This window comes from Lucilia sericata, unplaced genomic scaffold (assembly GCF_015586225.1).
Source record: "Lucilia sericata isolate MDLA Ls3-8-SP2 unplaced genomic scaffold, ASM1558622v1 Contig000513F_arrow, whole genome shotgun sequence".
In the NCBI taxonomy this organism is placed as follows: Eukaryota; Metazoa; Arthropoda; class Insecta; order Diptera; family Calliphoridae; genus Lucilia; species Lucilia sericata.
This window is the reverse complement of record NW_023994526.1, coordinates 123240-142801: the sequence shown is the minus strand read 5'-3', so window position 1 is coordinate 142801 and position 19562 is coordinate 123240. Positions and strand designations below refer to the sequence as shown.

The 19562-nt window shown below is 32.0% G+C and overlaps 1 protein-coding gene and 1 long non-coding RNA gene across 2 annotated transcripts in view; one reads left to right on the top strand and one right to left on the bottom strand.

Moving 5' to 3' along the window:
- The window catches only part of LOC119605725 (mucin-5AC), a 154982-nt gene that overhangs the window by 40799 nt on the left and 94621 nt on the right, over positions 1–19562 (bottom strand). The window lies entirely within an intron of this gene.
- Positions 4365–11085, top strand: LOC119605726. Its single transcript, XR_005231603.1, has 3 exons — positions 4365–5424; positions 5515–5671; positions 5751–11085. It is a non-coding gene; the product is annotated as an uncharacterized LOC119605726 (long non-coding RNA).

Here is a 19562-nt window from a genome sequence, read left to right as displayed (position 1 = left end):
AATTGTTAGTAATTGTATAAATAATATACATACATATATTTATAATGTATAGTAGTAATATTTAACTTGTAATACAGCTTTGTAAACATCTGTTTTGTGGTTATATACCAAATACTGTGATATAAATTGTATAAATTGGTTCAGTGACCTGTCGCAGAAAGTATAAAAATTCTAAATTTGTTATTTCTAGTGGTCCCTCTACATATAAAATGTTTGCATTAGTACCAGCCCATACCCTAGTGAAACTTAATGAACTGACTTCACGTGGCCTCATAGGCAATAATATAGAAGTGTCAAATCACAAGAGCTTGAAGGCCAATTAACACGTTCATTTCTCGAAATCAAGTTATCGCTAAATTTTGATTTCAATAAATTCATATCTCGACCGGATCAATGTGTTATTTCGTGTCATGTGACCCATCTCAAAAAATCGATTTTGATGAAATTTGCACCAAGGTTCGGTTCGTCTTAGAGGGTCTCAAAGTTGGACATTTTGATCATACAAGTTTTTTTTTTTCAAATGATTGTAACTTGTAACCTATTGGTCCTAGCAAAAATTGTCCAAAGGAGTTTAGATAGCTATTTCTTCACTGTTTCTAATAGTACTTACTAACCTTGGTGCAATTTGCATTCAAATCGGAAGATATCGATTTTAAAAGTTTGGTCACGAAGTTGCCAATAAATAAAATTTCAACATTACTGAGGGACTGACTGATTCATCATCGCACATCCTAAACGATGTTAAAGCGAAAGAGCTGAAATTTGGACAGGAGATTGGACTTCCACAAAATAGACTAAGATTTTTGGAAATTCCAATGTTTAGGGGCTAAAAAAGGGTAAGTTCGTTAACCTCATATCTCCTAAACTGGAAAAGATACAAAAAAATTTTTATTACTTCAATAGGAAGAAAAAAGTACTAAAAGGGGAAAACGGGAAATTTGATTTTATTCAAACTCATTGAGCCAATTTTAATCAAATTCGAGAAATTGGTAGATTTAGTAATATTGTTGGGGTGTTACTTGGAACTCCAGCACAAAGAACTACTTTTTGGTACTTTTTCGTTTTGTTAGCTAGTACTTGTTGTGTTTTTTTTCAACATGTGGAGCCCGGAGTTAATGAGAAGCTGTAAGAGAATTTGAGGTACTTTTTTGTTCTTTAAAAGGTATTTTTTGAATTTTCTACAATAAGTAACCTAGAGACAAAAATGAAAACCTAGGAGTAAATGAAAACCTATAAAAAGGAACGTTTTGGTACTTTTTCATTCTTCAAAAGGAGTTTTTTGAATTTTCTATAATATTGAACCTAGAAACGTGAAATTAAATATGTAGAAACCCTAGTAAATGAAAACCTATAAAAGGGGAATTTTTGGTACTTTTTCGTTCTTTACCTGATACTTTTTGAGTTTTCTATAATAAAGAACCTAGAAATATGCAATTGTAGATCCCGGAGTAAATGAGAATCTATAAAAGGGGACTTTTTGGTACTTTTTCCTTCTTTAACTGGGACTTTTTGAGTTTTCTCTAATAAAGAACTTAGAAATATGCAATTGTAGAGCTCGTTATTTAAAAAGGACTTTTTTTGTTTTCTATAATAATGAACCAAAAATATGCATTTGTAGAGTCTGTAGTAAATGAGAACCTATAAAAGCGGACTTTTTTGTACTTTTTCGTTCTTTAACTGGTACTTTTTGAGTTTTTTATTATAATGAACCAAGAAACATAAAACTAAGCAATCAGGGTCTTTTCTATAATAATATTTATTTCATTCCATTACGATGAGGGTAGCGAAGCACACTGGGTATAGCTAGTGTATAAATAAATAAAGATTACGCTCTAGAATATGGGGAAGAAGCTTATTATAAATTTAGGTCTAGGGTAGGGTCCTTGCATTAGGCTGTTTGGTAGTGTTATATACCTTAAAACTGCACTCAGAGAAAAAACATGGTTCGATATGTTTACTACAACTATACTATGTTCATTGTAACAATATATTGTTAACAAAAGCAATTTTTTGTTTGACTATGTTATGATCAATAGGAACATATTATGATAAAATATTGCAACTGTATTTAATCATAATATTGATATTTTAAAATAATTACAATAACCATAATATGTTTAGATTACAACCATTTATGTTGCTCTTAGATAGTGACCATGTTTTTTTTTTCTGCGTGTTAAGTGACAAGTGACAAATTCAGAGACTGATTCAGCGCAGCTTATTGCTATATACAAACATTCTATAATATGACAACTGTATGAAATTGAATTAGCTGCTATCAAACTTAGCGTAAAGCAAATTGTTTACAACCAAATAATTAACTAAAACATTTTTATATATAAACATGTAGCGCGTCAATTAAATGGCGATTTATTTCATTGCATACATTTAATATTCTATTAACAGGTGAAATGACTGCTCTAGAATAATAATTACATTTAAATTGAATTTCAAAAAATAAATTTTTCTTTATTATAAATCATTTAATAACAAAACAATTATAATGACAAATGCAAAAAAATGTATCTAATAGATTGAAGTTCAAAACAACCATCAAGTGAATAATGTGAAAGATACAGTAAAAATAGCTATGAAATTAAAACAAATAAAAAGATTTAGAGCATAATAAATACATACAAACAACGACGTAGAAGAGAGGAGAGAGGACAAGAGAAAAGAGGGTAATACAAAAAAAAATAAGCAAACAAATTGTTTCAACAAGCACGTTGTTGAAACGTAGTGGAATTAAAACACAACAGAGAGTTAAAGGAAGCAAAAAAGAGAGGCGATTTTTTTTTCTATGAAAAGAGATAAAAGAGTGACATTAAAGAGAGAACAGCAGCAAATTTTTGAGAGAAAAGAGTAAAAGAAATTAAAAAGGACATGTTTTTTGGTGGATTTTTTTTTTTTTTTTTTTGGAAAAATCGAAATTTTGAATAGCAAAGACCCAAAGAAAAAACTATTAATAAAATTATGAGTTGAAGTTAAAAGTTTACAAAAGTTATTCAACTTTTTTTTTTTTTGACCGGTAGTTAAACAAAAACTTTTGTTTATAGTTTTAGTTTTTTTTATGAAGTTGTTGTTGTTGTTGTTTTTCAAAAGGGAATTGGGCCTAAAATAAACAAAATGCCGTTTTGTACTTACAACAGAGTATTTAGACAATTACAACACTAACACTTTACTACTTACTACCTATACATAAAATATTATTTAGGTATGTATGTCGGTAGATACATTTAATGTTCTTCTTCTTGTTGTTGTTGTTGTATGTATCTACATCTTATTTTTCTTTGAGTAATGTATGGTAACAAACAAAGATTGTTTGTTTGTTTCGTTCAGGCTATGTTTTTTTTTTTTCGTTATGTTTAGTTTGCTTTAGTTGATTTTTTGTGGATGAATTTCCTCCTCTTGTACATATACCATAAACAAAAACAACAATAGCAATAACAAAATCTTATAGACTTGGAAATTATAGGTACACATATCAAAGATACTTATTTTTTTTTTGTGGAAAAGCAAATACATATAATGAATTTTAAATATTGTAAATTTTTTTTTTTTGTTATGGATTAGATTACTCACTAAATACTTGAGAAAAAATTTTGAAATTTTTATTGCCTCTAACAGGGTTTATACAAAGTCACTTGATTTTTAAGTTGTTTATTTAATTTTACACTAATTAGGTATTTAAATTATTAAATGATTTCTTAAACAAAATTTTTTAAATTTTATAGATAATTTATTTCTTTATTTTGTTTTATTTTTATGCTTTTAATTTTTGTTTTTTTTTTTTTTCTTCTCAAAGATTAAATATTTTTGTTATTAATTAATTAAATTTATTTATAAACACTAAAATCTTTTAAATATATAATATATAATAAAATAATATATATATTTTTTCTTTTTTTATAATATACAATTTTTCTTATAATACAATATGCGCGCGGCGCGTTTTTATTTTCAATTTCTTTTCGCTTTTTTTTAATAAAAATATAATATTTTCTTTATTGTATACAAGTATACAGCAAAAAACACTTTATTTGTTGTATTTTATTTATATATATATTTTTTTTGTTAAAAATAATTCGCATACAAAAAAAAATTTATTACACGCGAGACAAATAGAAATTGTGCTGCCATTCATTGCACCCCGGCACGTAATACTAGTTTCAGTTAACCACACAAAGAATTTCACATCCCGTCATCGACATTTCGTACGTTGTTCTGTTCTTTATTTCTTCTTGTTCTTCCTTTTCTACTTCTACTACACTACTAGAACATACGTACGTACATTCATCCATACAAATGTTTTCTATATATACTCACAACAGATACAAATTACGGTACGACGGTCGTTGTTCATTCTCTCATCGTCGTCGTCATCAACATCACCATCATCACACGGTTGTTGTTATTCCATCAAAAAAAAAAAAAAATACGTAAAGAAACACAAGAACAGCAGCAACACAACAGTCAGGAATAAAACACACCGAATAACACACAAAAACAAAAATAATAAAAATGTACAAAAAAGAAATAAACAAACACACACACATTCACTCAATAAATCGCTCGCTCACATAGATACAGATAGAGGAAACACACGAAAAAAAAAAGAATCATTCTACATTCTCTATATGATTCGTGCACATTCACAAAATGTTACACTAAAATCAAGTACAACAGCAACATACATTTTGAATGTGGTATAAAAATTCACGGGCTGACTGGCTACTCACTCATTCACTTACTTACTTACCTACCACTCGGCAGCAGGCCAGCTATCCAGCTAGAAGCAACACATCAAAATCAACCAAAATACAAATTAAATACAAGTGTTGTCAACAACTGTTAAAATGTTAGTAATTGTCGAACGGCGCGAAAAGTTTTCAAGCGCTTAGATATCATTTCGGCTAACGGCAAGCGCTACAAAGACATGATTACGTACAGTTTATGGGCTTAAAGGGAAGACATAAACTTGGATAATCTTTGGATTCAACAAAATGACAAAATCCAGTCACATAGCTTATCATATAATCGATCATTTGCGTACAGAGTTCGCTAATCGTTGTTATCAACCGTCTCGGCGATGTTAACGGAGGGAAGTACCCAGAAACCCTTGAGACTAATATTGACTGAGGCATTCGAAGAAACCTTCAACAAAATATAGGAAATTTGTTCTAACAGGAGAAGGAATAGTGAAGCCAGCTGGGTCAGATATATAAATCGAATGGAAAGATTTGTTCTTTCAACAATGGATGCCGCGACCAAAGAATTACTCATCTTTATAGGCCAAGAATGAATCAAGTCAATTTCGGTTATCGTGTTATAAAGAGAAGCGTATCCTAGAGAGAGAGAGAAAGCGTTCCGCACCCATCGAAACAAATATAAATCAGACGGAGCAAGGTCTGGACTATAAGGCGGGTGAGGCAAAACTTCCCAACCAATCTTTGTAAATAGTTTTATAAAGATCTTGAAACATGTGGTCGAGTGTTGTCATATAAAATATGTTAGCTTTCAGGTTCTTCTTTGGCCAATGCAGGCTTCAGATACCCTGGGATGTAATGGCTCGATTTCAGCAGCTCTTCTGGTCCCAACAAAACGCCATAGATATTTGGCTTTGTTTTCGAATCGGCTGCTTCCGGTTATCATAATTGATGCATTTTTTATCGTAAGTATTTAATCTGAGCAAAAATTATTTTCTTTTATAGCGTTCAAACAACATTTCGGACATTGCAAAATCTTTCAAGGTATATCGACTTCCATTCGTTTGGTACTCAATGAATGAATCCTGCTGCTCGCAAAAAATGCTGCTGTAGTAGCTCCCAATGATTTTGCCAACTCTTCTTGAGTTTGACAACAATCTTTATCTCACTCTTTGTGCATCAAATTCTTGGTCTGGCCTGGGCGATCTTTGTCTTCCGTGTCAAAATCACCACTTCTGAACCGCACAAATCATATTTCGCCAGATGGAACACATTCACGGAATTGACCAAAACTTGGCACAGAAATTGATTTTTTTCACTACACTCTTCTCTTCTTCAGCTTCTCTATCTCCTGAAAAAATGTTATTTAGTCAATTTTTATTAAGCGTCAAACGAACTATTTATTTCGATTTTTTACAAGTAAGTAGTAATGATTTCTATTTATCATTTTCAAAGGATATCCCTTTCAGTAACTGAGACCCATATTAATTTGCCAGACTGTTGTCTGTGGTGTCAAGGTCCTTTTCTGTGAAGGACTTTCTTTGATGTCCTACAAGTAAGTATTAAAAATGAAAATTGTTCCTCTGAGTAACAGTTTCGTTTATTAATGGATTCCTCGAGAATTTCAAATGCTTTAAAGTTTTGAATCCCGTAATAAATCGAGAAAGTGTTGTCTGATTTGAAACATTAAGAGTTGAAAGATTTTATAGCGAGTTAAAACTAGAATTCTAGATGAAATGGCATTGATGGCATACATTTTCATCTGAAACCGTTCACATTATAATGGAGACCAAGCGTTTCATTTTATCATAGAAAAATCCAGAGCCCATTCAATTTTAAAACCATCGGTGTAGAATAAGATCGCGAAAGCCTTATCATTTCGACATAGTGTATTTGAGAGTTTTCATCAGTGATTGCACTGCTGTTTAACAATTTACGATCATGTCTCTGACCATAGAACCAAAATGAATTTGTAGGACAATCTGATGGAGATCTAACTTATCATTTTATTAGAGAAAAATTCATTTTAAAAACATCATCAATTCCGTTTTTTTCAAAATTTGCCCTTAAGCATTAAAAAGCTTAACTTTCTGATCCTAGAACCGATTTCATTTCAATTATTTTATGGGCACTTTTTCACGTCATCAAATGGAATCTCTATTGTAATGAGTATCCGATTTCGAGAGGATTATACAAAATTTCTCTTGTGATGATTTTACTCTCGACAAAGAGAAACAAAACGGTTGTACAATGTTTTTTAGATCACCGTTTTTTGCGTGATTGTTTAAGGCACCCTATGCTGTCTCTCTGTCTATGCCAATACGCTCCAAGTACGAAGGACAATCTACATTTCAATTCATTGAAATTTGGAAGCTTACTTTTTCCATGTTATTCAATGGTATCATTATTGGATTAGGTTCCCTATTCCGAACATATCATTGAAAAGCGCTCTCTCATAGAACTCGTAGAAGAATTTATATGATTAGACTACTACTAAGATTTTTAGTCGATCCTTTCCGCTTCCATGTTCTTCAAGAAGGCAAAACCCAAGGTGTGATCTAAGCGACTACGAGATATGATCCATTCTTCAGTTATCTAGCTATTGCTGCGATCAAAAGTCATTGACTTCAACTCCCTATTATAAAGGTGTAGAGGTCATAAGTGTAGGCTAAGATCGTGAAACCCTTATTATTTCGACATAGTGTTTAGATTTGAGAGTTTTTATAGAGTTTCTAGTCTTGAATTCTACGCGAAGCCGCATAGATAACGTAAATTTTCATCTGAAAGACGATATAAGTATTACACGTTTTTATCATTATGATTTGATTGCACTGTTTTTTCAGAACTTGAAATCATGTCTCTGATCCTAGAACCAAGATGCATTTGTCGGGTTTTCAGGACAAGTATTAATAGCGAAATTGCATAAAGAGTCAACACATAGAGCTAGTACTGGCAAGCTGTAGGTCTTAATAAATTTATTGACGATACAATTATTCATGTAAGTTGCGCCATGAATACTAAACATAATTATGTCAGTGTTTTATGCCAAAGTAATGTCAAAAATTGTTATATCAAAACCAAAATGTTGTTTTCTTTCCCCAAAAACCAACCTAGTCGACAACACTGAAAACCTACTAGCTTTTACTCTTCTTAATACACTGAGTTCATTTTCAACAATCAAACAACAAATGTGAGTGTTTGTGTGAATAAAAAGGAATTGAAACGAAAAAAATTCAATTCCGCCACCGTTAAAAAAAAAAAGAAACGAAAACTCCCAACAAAAGAATTAGAATAAAAAGCATTTAAATATGTGGCAATACACAACAACCCACAATAAAGTTGAAGAAAAAAACACGTAAAAAGTTTTGAATATTCATGGCAAAGAAAAATATAGACAGACTAAATGTCTCCTGCTATACGTTCAAAACGTTCAATGTTGCAACATTTTGCCTCTACGTGTGTTTTAATAAATTATGTATAAATTATTTCCATATTGGTAAGAGTGTGCGGAGTCTCTTTTATGTTGTTGTTAAAATGTTATTATGTTACGTTTGTAATGTTTGTTGCAACTTGCAATGCACAGTGACTTAGAGTTTGTTTATTGTAATATGGCATCGTCATCACCATTATCAACGTCATCCTACTTGGCCAGTGAGAGTGTAAATAAATTCCATAAATAGTCCGCCAGTTGTCGGTGGAAAAGGAAAAAAAAAAAAACAACAACACAACCAGAAATTGCCCGCCAGAAATTTTACACACGCATTTGTAGTTTTTTTTTATGGTTTGTTTGCAGAGTTGTTGCCAGATTAAATACTAATTCGCTTTTAAGTGGCAACAGTTCTTTAAGTGTTTGTAAGTATGAGTTGATAGTTATTATTGGCTGTATTAGCAAGTGCGAAAGTTATACAGTTTATAATGGTGGGAGAGTAAGTCTTTGAAAGATTTTTGTATGCTAAACTGCACTCTTTTGGCCGAATGAAATCAAGAAGTCAAGAGGACAGAATGAGGCGTGGTAAACTGTTTTCTTTGGGGAAATAACTGATTTCGATATGTTAACATGTTTATTAATGGTATTTATTTGTTTTTAAAACATGTTCTGTAATGAATATCTAAGAAGAGCTGAGACTTATTCCTTTTCTCTTTCTGACATTCTAGATTTGATTCACTTAGATTACACATCTTTTTTGAAGAACGCAAGTCCACCACCACTCGAAACTTACATTTTAAAACCTCTAGTCAATCTTTGTGTGATACTTGGAAGATCATTACGAAATCGGAACTTATAAAAGAACAAGGTATACACTTTGTTTCACCCTTTAAACTGTTCATAGCCTAAGGATTATCTGTACAACCTGATGTTTATTGCTGATAACATAAAAAAACTGATCATTTGCTAAAAAAAGATAAATCTTTTAAATTGTGATACAATTCAAATCGTTGGTTTAACTTTCATGATTTTTTGAAACGTTAAAAAGAACCTAAACTAAAGACAGGCTCTCAAACTCATCAAACAATTGAAACATACTTTTTACTGTGAAATCTAAAACAATTCCTTGCAAAATAAAGGGCCAATTAATTGTCCACAAAAGAAATAGAAAACAAAAGAAACAGAAAAGAACAAAAAATAAAACTGAATCTTTTATCTTGCAGACACATCAGTCAAACAAACCAACAACCAACCAGTCAGTCAGCCAATGAACATTAGTCTAAAACGTATGTGTCATGTCAAATATAAACGATGCGAATAATTTCCAGGATAACATCATGGTTTAACACACAAATACACATCATGCACGGACTGACACCGACATAGGGACATAACAAGAATACATGTAACAATGTCTCTGGTCTAAGTAAAATGGAATAAAAAAAAAATTGAAATTGTTTTCAAGCAATAAAAAAGGTAAAACAAGTGAAATGGTAAATGTCTAAAAAAGAGGAGTTAGACGTTTTATAAAAAGAGTCACAGGAGTGCAGTTTATAAGAGGATAGACTTAAAAGTTATTTCCAATAGAGATGCAGAATTTTAATATTTCAACTGGAACTTTTTTGTTATCTGATATATTCCATCAAAGTCCTCCCATTAAGTAATAGGTTTTCTAACAATATGGGAAATTTAGATCATTGATCGTTTTGCGTTTGGAAGAAAAACTTGATTACGAAGATCGAATCAGCTAGATCTTGCATCTGTACCGTCCTAAGTCTAAAACTAAATATCGGTTACTAGACTTACCTCCATTTTCTTAATGTTTGGTTATATTTTATTGGATATCTTAAATGATAACCGGAAGTTAACATAACGGGATTTAGTCTACGAAATTCCAACTTCTTGTTCACAAAGAGGAATTGTCATCCCCAAACACCTACAATGCTTTTTAGTCGTTGTATTGTTGCGTGGTTGATTGGTGAACCCGATATTATCACTCTTTAGCTCTACTAAACTCGATGTTCCAAACCGATTTCATTTCAATTATTTGGCTACATTATGTTTACTTTTTCACATTATCAGATGGAATTTCTATTGGGATAATTTCCCGGTTTCGAGAAGATCAGGCAAAAGTTCTCTTGTATTGATGTTACTCTCGACAAGAGAAACGAAAAGGGTTGTACAATGTTTTTAAGTTCATCGTTTTTAGCATAATTGTTTACGGCCCCCGATACTCTCGCTCTCTCTCTCTTTGCCAATACGCTCCAAGTACGAAAGACAAAGACACGTTATTTAATGGAATCTCTATTGTATTAGGTTCCCTAATCCGGGAAGATGACTGAAAAGCGCTCTCTTGTAAACAGAAACGAAGCTGTTGTAGAACTCATAGAGAATTTAAATTTGTATTGGGTTAAAATTAGAATTAGATACGAAGTCTACGAAAACCTAGTTCTTATTCACAAAGCAAATTGCATTTCTCGGACAGCTACGATGCTTTTTAGTCGATCCTTTGTTTCGTTACTGTATACGGAACACTATACTTTCACTCTCCCCCTATTTGCTAATACGCCCCAAGTTCGAATATCAATCTACATTTCAATTCATAGGCTTTTTGTAGAGTAATTTTTCCACACCATTCAATGAAATGTCTATTGCATGAAGTTCCTGATTCCGAGAAGATAATGGAAAAACGCTATCGATTTCAACAAAAGAAACGAAACTTTAGTTTCTTTGGTGCGATTAAATATCGATTGGTCAACTCCCAATTTCTCTTGGAGTAAAGAGAAGTGCTGGTAATGGATAATTCCACGTAATAAGGCCGACAACGAGATATGATCCCTTCTTTAGCTATCTGGCTTTAGCTGCCATCAAATGTCAGCGGCTTCTACTCCCGATTATAAAGTTTGTGACGAAACGTTTGAGTCGATCCTGAATAGTAATAAGATAAGAATGAATCCCTCTTAGGTTTTAAGTTGGCTTCCGAAACACCGAAACTTTTTGTGCAACTCCGAAACTCTTTGTTCTAGCAGTGAATTTTAGATATTTGCTATTTTCCGAATCCGCCGGACATTGGATGAGCGACAAGGTTTTTGTTTTTATCCTGTGACAGAATCAATTAATTCCACGTACTTCGAGAAGTCAAAACGAAAGGTGTAATCTTAGCAAAAAAACCGACTACGAGATATGATCCCTTCTTTAGCTATCTAGCTTTAGCTGCGATCAAATGTCAGCGGCTTCTACTCCCGATTAGAAAGTTTGTGACGTAACGTTTGAGTCGGTCCTGAATTGTAATAAGATAAGAATGAATCCCTCTTAGGTTTTAAGTTGGCTTCCGAAACTTTTTGTGAAACTCTTTGTTCTAACAGTGAATTTTAGATATTTGCTATTTTCCGAATCCGTCGGACATTGGATGAACGACTAGGTTTTTGTTTTTATCCTGTGACAGAACTAATTAATTCCACGTACTTCGAGAAGTCAAAACGAAAGGTGTAATCTTAGCAATAAGACCGACTACGAGATATGATCCTTTCTTCAGTTATTTAGCTGTAGCTGCGATCAAATGTTAGTGGCTTCTACTCCCGGTTAGAAAGTTTGTGACGAAACGTTTGAGTCGGTCCTGAATTGTAATAAGATAAGAATGAATCCCTCTTAGGTTTTAAGTTGGCTTATGAAACTCCCAAACTCTTTGTTCTAGCAGTGAATTTTAGATATTTGCTATTTTCCGAATCCGCCGAACATTGGATGAACGACTAGATTTTTGTTTTTATCCTGTGACAGAAGTACTAACCCTAAAAATTATATAATTAAAAAAAACAGTAAATTTTCAATGATTTTCCCTTCTGCCCTCCAAAATTTAAATCAGCAACAATATAAAAAAACAAGAACCAACCGACTTTAGGAATGACAAAAAGGTTGGCCAACAATTCTTCAAATGTGAGAGATTGTCTCGAAGTTGTTGCTTGCAATTTTAATGGATACATACAATTAAAAAACAGAAAGATATAGAAAACAACAAAAACCAGCATATATGTATATAGAAAGATTAAGAGGAGGAAACAGCGAAATTTTAAAACAACGTTAGAAAATGAAGAAAAAAAAAACAAAATGGAATATGAAACAAACCTAAAAAAAAAACAAACAAATACTTATTCCCACCAAACAGTAGAATACAAAAGCAAATGTGCAGACAACCACGAAATCATCAGTATATAATCGTTTAAACGTTTAACTTGATCATATTTATGCTTAAAACTATAAAAATAGTACTGCTGAAAGATTTCAGGTGTTTATAAACATTTATTATAAATGACTTTTAATTCTGTTAGGTTTTTGCTAATTTTTTTGCCACTAACAGAAGTGTGGTAAAAAACAAAAATAAATGCCAAAATAAAATACAAAATCAATTTAGTTTTATCTGTGTCTATTTAACCTAAAATTAGAAATAAACAAAGCATAAACTCTCACGCGATATTGAAAATTGTTTAACAATTTATTATTTGATTTATTTTCGTTAGTACGTTTTGTTTTATGCACACAGTGTGTTTGTTTTTTGAAGCTTTTAATGACAAAAGCAATAAATGTTTACAGTGGTGGGACAAGTGGATAAATTGTGAACTTGTACGTAGGGGATTTAATAGTAATAGTGTGGATTAACTTACAGAGACATTTGACCTTAAAATCAAAGGAATTCAACTCTTACCTCTGCTTTTTTACTGGAAGGTTATCGGTGAAAAATGTACAATGCCTGTTTCTATGCGAAAAGCGATATCACATCGATCAAATAGAATATGTATTCGATCAAATACTCTACTCTATCTATGACATTATGCGATAAAAATAAATACCTGGGAAGTGATACAATTTTTCTGAAAGGTGGATCCGAGAATATGTTTCTGAAATTACCCAAACACCTCCAAAATCTTGAGTTACGGGTAAAAACCCGGCTTATTGTACCTTGAAGCATTTATAGGTCAGTAACATAGTTGAATCCGAACCGATTTTAAGTTTCTCCATAGATTTAGAAAGCAGAAGCTGAGGCCTTTATAATGACATATGTATCGTTTAAGTAACCTTCTGGAGAGATATGTGTGAATTTCATCAGCAAACATATTTTTGATTTTAGTTTTGCATCGTTGTACAAGTTTGGAAAGGTTTTTTGAAATTATTTTATATAGGAACCGTACTTTTTATTAATTGATTAGAAACCCATGTCTATTCATAAGAAAAACGCATCTTTGTTTTTAAAAATCTGTTGGCAATTGACGACGTTATTAATATTTTTCGTAATACAAAATTGTTCCGGCTTTTTACCCGTAACTCAAGATTTTGGAGGTGTTTGGCAAATTTCAAAAACATATTCTTGTTCTACTAGGATCCACCTTTCAGGTATTTCAATTTTCGTTTACTTTATCTCACTGTGTTAACTATAGACGACCAGTTTTTGTGATCTCGTCTGTATGTCGTTTTCTGCTACGACGACGAAGTCTTATTGTTCTACTTAAGTATCCCTTAAAGTTCCACTGTTTAGGTTACGGGATTACTTTTGTTCACATGTCTACTCTGGTTCGGATAAGTCTTTGTCCGACTTGATCTGACCTCCACAATACTAATAATATTCATTACTTCCTAATACTTCACTGGCTGGATCTCGAGCAAAATACCTAAGTTATAGGCCTCCGAAACCTCTTTGGCATTTTCCATAATCAACAGCTTGCATGTTACCCTGAGCAACAGATCACAAAGATTTTATTCAGGCTACCTACCAGAGATACAAGCCATCTTGACGCCGGCCAAGTTTTGGCAAGCCGCGTCGCTGCCGACTCAAAAACTTACGTTTTTCTTTAAAAAACTGAACTGAGTTGCCACAGTTAGAAACAATTTTTCATAAAAATAACTGTAATAACGACAATTTTCTTACTTATATAGAGATAGTTTTCTATCTAACAAACCAAAATAAACACATTTTTCTATAGAAAATTTTCAGTAAAGAACAAATTCTCAGCATAGATTTAGCCGATATTTTAGCCGCCGCCAATCATTTTGCATCGGCTTGCATCTCTGCTACCGACCCCCATAGAAGAGCAGACTACCAAACTAGGGTTTCCGTTTCAACCAGAGATACAAGCCGAGACGGCTCAAATCGGTGGCGGTAATATATTGCAAGCCGCGTCGCCGCCGACTTCTTTCGGCTCAAAAGCTAAGCCGGCTTAAACGTAGCCGCTGATAAAGATTTTTCAATATAATAAACGCGTATAAGGTCAATTTCTGAAAAATTGAGCCGACAATTTAGCCGCCGCCGATATTTTCTATAAGCAGCCGCCGCCGATCATTTTGTATCGGCTTGTATCTCTGGTTTCAACCGGCCGCCTACGCCTGAGAACTCACATTGATTTTAAAGACTTTAGCAACCTGGACCAAGAATATATTGACGTTTTATCTTTTAGAATTTCCATAAAAGATAAAATAAGATATATAAAATCAGCACGATTCCTTACTGAGTAATAAGCACAAAATTAGGGAGTTTTTGAAATCTGGTTGGGTACTGAAGAAAATTGAGACCGAAATTTGTGGTCTAATTCATATTTTTTTTTTGGTACAAATTAAAAAAAAAATGAATATGTTTATCCATTTTTAAAAAAAGTCTATTAATAAACATTATTATCTAACGCATATTGATCAAACACCACTGTACAAGTAAAGTGCAATTCTGTCAGACAAAACTACGTTTCTTATAATTTTGGGCAAATATTTCGGCATTTTTCAATGCTAATATATGCGCATTAGTGTGCGTGTAAATGTGTGGGAATTGTCTACTTTTATTCGTGTCTAGTAGTCATATAGAGTTTAGTTCAGTTCATCGGTACTGCACTGCACACACAAATAAATTTTCGTATCTTTTCGATTTTTTTGGTTTCTCTTAGGGGCTTGAGTTGGTTGTGTCTAGTATAATTTTTTCGGTAGTATCATACACATTTTCATTCTAAACTGTAAATAACGATTAATTTTTGTCCAAGTGTTTCGTTATAGAAAAAAAATCAAATAATAATCAATGCGCCGCGCGCAAGGTGTGCGTGAGATACATTATCTCTCAAATCGTGTTAATTGCTTTTTTAGATAAAAAATTTTGTTGCTGTTGTTGACATATTAAACAGAAAAAAAAATAAACAATATAATATAAAACATTTTGCCTGTGTGTATCATTTTGCTGTACAGGTATTTATTTATGGTCTTTTGTTAAGTGGATAGATGGATGATGGTTATTTTACGACCAAACGATACAATTCTATTATATTAGATTTAATATATAGTCAAATGATGTTTATTTGTATGACTGGTTTTGTGTTTTTTTAATTTTATTTTATTATTTGAATTTAAAAACGTATTATTTGGTTTTTGTTGTTTTTAGAGTTCATTGATATGAAATGTATTTTATGTGTGTGTGTGTGTATGAGTTGGTGGCAATTTTGTTTGCAAAATTGTTATTATATGGCTAATAATAATAAACATGTTTAATTCTAAATAGAGACATATACAGACAGACAGACCGACAGATACTAAAAATACGTACATACATCTTTATTTTTGTATCTGGTTGATTTAACTCTTAATGTTTTGACACTTTTGTTATTGTTTTTGTGAATATTTACTTTATTTATTTGTTTATTTAAAAATAGTTTCAATATTTGTTTATAAAAATAACATGTTAATGGGATTTTTTTGCTTTTAATTAAAGTACTTGTTGTATTTTAGAACATTTATCTTAAATATTTAAATAAAGTTTTATTATTTAACTTGAGTTTATCATCTGTTATTTCTTTACTCATTGTTACTAGAAATTTTTGCACTATACAGTTGTAACCTTTGACCTCTCGCAAGTTAAATGTAAATACAAATAATCCGCAAATTACGAGTTTCAGCTCCCCGGATGGCAAGAAAATAATCCAAATCAATTGTGCATAAGAGCTAGCCTATATTAACTCTATCTTAACAAGGAAGTCAAATATCGCAAACTACGAAAACAATCAGGTTCTAAACAATTAAATATCCAACCAGGACCATAGTCTTAAACGAATGTAAAACTTGGAAGATTGGACTGCAGAAAAGAGAGCTGTTGTAATCCGAATATCACACACGGGGTCTATTCTACGCCTTCGTACAAATAATGCATTATGAAAATTCACCTCCAAACGATGAGTGATACGACATATAAACCGAGGTTGTAAGTCATATAATTAAGTTACTAAACGGAAATATATACAGCAGACCGAATGACTGTGCTAAATATTGCAGCTAAGTATGTCATCAAACTCAAACAGGACCTTGAATTAGGATCTCGTAGTAGAAACAGAGAAGAATATCCGAACCACACCAAAAAAATACTATTTTCTATAATCAAATCCAAGTCCAAATCGATTTTGCAGTCTATGGGGATTCAAGCCTCTAAGCTAGGGGATATAATTGAATTTGTCATCTATATAGAAAAATCAGAGATTAAATTATACTTCAACTCCCTTGCTATTCACTATTTAGTAGACGGAGGTGCTTGCGATCGAGGAATGTATATATTTAGTCCTTTAATTCCTAGCGAAACATATGGAAGCAACAAATGTTTTGCAGTTTGATTTATCACAACGCTCCATGAGAGCCACACTTTAGACTCTAAAAAAACCTATTTTCTAAATTGAAATCCAAGTCCATTTATTGATTTTTTCAGTATAAAGTCCATGGGGACTGAAACCTCTTAGCTAGTGGATATAATTGGATATGTCATCCATATAGAAAATTCAAAGATTAAATTCAATTCCCTAGCTATAACTCGATTTATTAAGTGGAGTGTTGCGATTGAAGAATGTATATATGTTCTTTAATTCCTAGCGGAACATAGGGAAACAAGAAATGTTTTCCAGTTCTATTTATCACAACACATCGTCTTCATCTTGCTCCATGAGACTTCGAACTACTGCGGATCGGTTTAAATCTGGCGTGTGTGTGCAGGCCTACTAGTTGACGATTGAAATAGACAGTTTGTCGGCTCTGATCATTCTTGCGATCGAAGAATGTATATATTTAGTCCTTTAATTCCTAGCGAAACATAGGGACGCAACAAATGTTTTCCAGTTATATTTATCACAACACTGCATTATCATCATCTCCCTCCATGAGACTCCAAACTCAAGCAACTCGTTTTATATCTGATGTCTCCAAGTGCTTGTAGGTCTACTAGTTACCCTAGAGCCTTATGTATGGAATTCGACAACTTGTCGGGTCAGATCATTACTTACTAGGTGGCGATTGAATTCGACATCTTGTCGGCTCAGATCATTCTTGCGATCGAAGAATGTATATATTTAGTCCTTTAATTCCTAGCGGAACATAAGGACGCAACAAATGTTTTCCAGTTCCATTTATCACAACACTGTATTATCATCATCTCCCTCCATGAGACTCCAAACTCATGCAACTCGTTTTATATCAGATGTCTCCAAGTGCTTGTAGGTCTACTAGTTACTCTAGAGCCTTGGGTATTGTATTCGACACCTTGTCGGGTCAGATCATTACTTACCTTATGTGCGAACTTTTGCACATATAAATCGGAGCTTGATCAGTCCATAAAGGCAAACTTCAGATAGTGACTGATTATACGTGTGATTATACCGATTGACAAAAGATTGTTAACTTCGCATTTCACGATGGAACATGTTTCATGATTCACAGCTAATTCTTTTGCTACATGGATGTCTCTAAGCTATGTGGATAGAATTGGACCAGGTTAGGTCCGAAGATATACTCTTAAATTGCTATCTGACACGATACGCTCCATATATGTATACATGAAAGAGTCAGAGAATAAGCTTTTAAGGCTTTAAAAGATTCGACTAAAGTGGCATTCTTGGGTTTAACTTTCAACAACAGCAGGACTGTTACAACAGCAATAGACATTTAAAGTTAGTAGCACTTCGATGAAACATTTATTATACCTCTGTCCAGCTTTTGAAGAAATAAGATCCAAAAAATTTGTTTATAAAACGTTAGCAGTCGTAACTTAACTCCGAGAAATATAATGGAAAAAAGTATGATATCAATTTGTGTATGATACCAATTTGAGGCTATTTTAAGATCCAGGGTATAAATCTACCTATTTTGCATGTTTATTACATTTGTTTCTATTCACTTTATGACCAGAAATACTTTTTTTAAGACCCCGATTTGATATTCACGCGTAATAAGAATCTCAATTCAAGAGAGAGTGCTTTCTTCTTTTAACAAAGTTTCGGAAATATTACATCACGTCTATGAAGCGATTCTCATGCTCTTACTAACGGTTTATATTTGTTTACATTTGTCATTCTTCTCTGAGCAACTTTTTAAGTTGTTGATTAATCCCCATTTTGTATTCCTTTTTAACAATTCATACTTAATACATACGATGGATGAGCAAAAGAAGAAGTAGAAGAAGATTAATAAGGGCAAAGTGGTTATTTATGGGTTGCACTTCTTTGGTATTTTAGTCGCTATATTATTGCCGCTGCAATTCTGTATTATATGGTTACCAGATGTACTTGATATTTTCTACGTTGTTTTGTTTTACTTTACATTGTTTTTGCTGAATTTTCTTATAAAGCTGTTGTTGTTATTGTTTTGTGTGTGTTATAATATATGCGGAATGTGTTATTTGTGTGTAAAAATATCTCAACGTTTAACATTTTCGTATGTGTTTTGAATATTTAAGTGTAAACGGTTAAACGCAATATTGAATCTGTTTCTTCTTCTCGTTTTATGTAAGTTTGTATGCGATTTTATGAATTTTTTGTTTTAAATGACATTTTTTCTTTATGCATATGGGGAATATTGAGGATAAGATGCCAGATTGGATTATATTATAACAAACGTGTGATGTGTGAAAATACAACTAAGTCTAAACCACGCCTTTTTTTATTTTCTAGGAAAAACTATTTATTAGTAAATATAACACATTTAGTTAATTGTTTTATTTATACAGGTAAATATATAATGTGTTTGGAATTTTTGTGTTGCATTGTTTTGAACTACATATAAGAGGTTTTAGATGGAAATATACTACGAAACCTCTACTTTTTTAAATTTTAAATTAATAACCAATATTAATTGTTATAAAAATATTGTAACTTACATTTATCACCATTTTATTTATATATTTCAAGAGTTTGTAGTATTTTTCAAATCATATTTCTATATTTTTACCTGTAAAGAGAAAAAATAAATACAATTTATTAGTAAAATTTTAAATATTTTAAATTATTTTATATAAATATTAAATATTTCTAGGAATTAATTTTATTCTTGGAAAATATAATTGTGCATAATATTAGTTTAAACAGGAATGTAAACTAATTAAAAATGTATGTTAAATTTGAAAAAACAAATAGTTAAACATTGTGATGTTGTTGGTG